Genomic DNA, 2,338 nt, shown 5'->3' with positions numbered 1-2,338 from the left:
AGTGAGACATGAGGAAATGAGGGGAGCTTTGAGGTATCGATGAGCGGGACATGAAGCTGAAAGGGACAGGTGTTGACGAAGGATACGTGGAGATGAGGACAGGACGTGAGTACGACATGAGACTGGTGTGAGTGGAACATAAGGTACGTGAGTGCGGTATGTGGAATATGAAATATGACAGAATTGGGGATGTTAGACGTGAAGCAGAAAGGATGAAGCAAAAGTGAAGGGGTGTTAAGGATGAACGAAGCTGAAGAGTGACTCTAGTGGGAGTTGAGGGAAACTTGAATGAGACCCGACTTTGATATTATGATTTAAAAAATTTTTTTTTAGTTGATGAGTGAGATATTAAGCGAGAGGTGGGTGAAACATGAGTGAGATATTAGCGAGAGGTGGGTGAAACATGAGTGAGATATTAGCGAGAGGTGGGTGAAACATGAGTGAGATATTAGCGAGAGGTGGGTGAAACATGAGTGAGATATGGGTAAGACATGAATGAAGCAGAGTGGAGATGTTGGAAGAAAGGGAGATTCGAGGGAGACAAGAGTGAGACGTGAGTGAGAAGTGAGTGAGTTGACTGAAACATCATTTAGAGGTGGTATCAAATATGAGTAAAACATTGAGTGAGATGTGACTGAGACATGTCTGAGTTGGGAGAACACTGATTGAGACATGAGTGTTGCCTGAGAGAGACAGGAGTGAACCATAAGATGTAAGTAAGACATGAATGAAACGGGTGTTAGACGCGAGTGAACACTGAGTGAAACATGGATGAGACGTGAGTGGCGTGTGAGTGCGACATGCGTGAGTTGAAAGAGAGCATTGATTCAGATATGAGTGATGCCGGCGAGAGATATGAATGAGAGTGAGACATGAATGAGACATGAGAGAGAGTGAGACATGAGAGAGAGTGAGATATGAGTGAGAGTGAGACATGAATGAGACGTGAGTGAACATTGAGGGAAACGTGAAGGAAACGTGAATGAACGTTGAGTGAAATATGAATGAAACATGGGGGAGACGTGAGTGGGGTGTGAGTAAGACATGAGTGAGACGAAAGTCAGACGTGAGTGAGATATGAGTTAAATACGTTGGGAATTTTCACTCGCGAATGTCAGAGCTGAGTGACACTTTACTGAAATGTGACTGAGCCATGAGTGAAACTTTGTGAAACGGGAATAAGTAAGACATGGGGGAAGAGAAGGTCTTATACGTAGTTTACTAAATGTGAGTGAAGAAGGTCTTATTCGTAGTTTACTAAATGTGAGTGAAGAAGGTCTTACTCGTGCGGTACTAAATGTGAGTGAAGCAGGGGAAAGACTTGAATGAGAGGAGGCAGACACAAATGAATCGTGAAACGAAAGTGATTTTATTTCAGAAATATTAAATGTGAGTGAAGCAGAAAAAGTAGGCTTCGATGTGCCACTCGAGACGAGAGAGAGACCGTGGTTCACATTGAGTGTCGGTGGTGATAGAGAGAGAGAGAGAGAGAGAGAGAGAGAGAGAGAGAGAGAGTGTGTGTGTGTGTGTATGTGTGTGTGTGAGAGAGAGAGAGAGAGAGATGTTAGAATGGTGTTGCAGCTTGGTGGTGGAGGGGGTGACATAGTCTGCGAGGTGCGAAAACGGTGGTGATGGTGGCGGCGGAGGTTCCGTGGCAACAAACTTTCTCCGTCCAAGAAATGTAATTGATATTATATAAATGATATTGGCGGAAATCTCTTAATATATATATATATATATATATATATATATATATATATATATATAATATAATATGCGCAAATACATTTACCAACAGATCTACATGAATTATATGTATGTATGTATATATGTGTATATTTATATACGTGTGTGCATGTATGTATGTTTATATATATATATTCTACACACGCATATACATACACACACACACACGTATGTATATATATATATATATATATATATATATATATACATACACACGTATGTATGTATATATATATATATATATATATATATATATATATATATACATATATATATATATATATATATATATATATATATATATATATATATATATATATACACATACACAGCCTTTCAGCCCTTTCTCTTTTCGAAATGCACTCAGTCATCTCTGTTATCAAAATATATAGAGGGGGGGAGGGAGATTGGGAAGAGAGGGAAGCGAGTGGCAGGGAATATGCGAGGGGAAGAGCGGGATGGAGGTGGGGGGACGAGCAGAAAGTTAGAAGAGACCGTGGGAGTGATACATACATACATACATACATACATACATACATACACACACACAATATATATATATATATATATATATATATATATATATTCGCAC

The sequence above is a fragment of the Octopus bimaculoides genome, chromosome 30, assembly GCF_046866305.1.
Source record: "Octopus bimaculoides isolate indiv1 chromosome 30, ASM4686630v1, whole genome shotgun sequence".
NCBI classification, from domain to species: domain Eukaryota; kingdom Metazoa; phylum Mollusca; class Cephalopoda; order Octopoda; family Octopodidae; genus Octopus; species Octopus bimaculoides.
The sequence above is the reverse complement of the archived record's forward strand: the minus strand, read 5'-3'. Positions refer to the sequence as shown.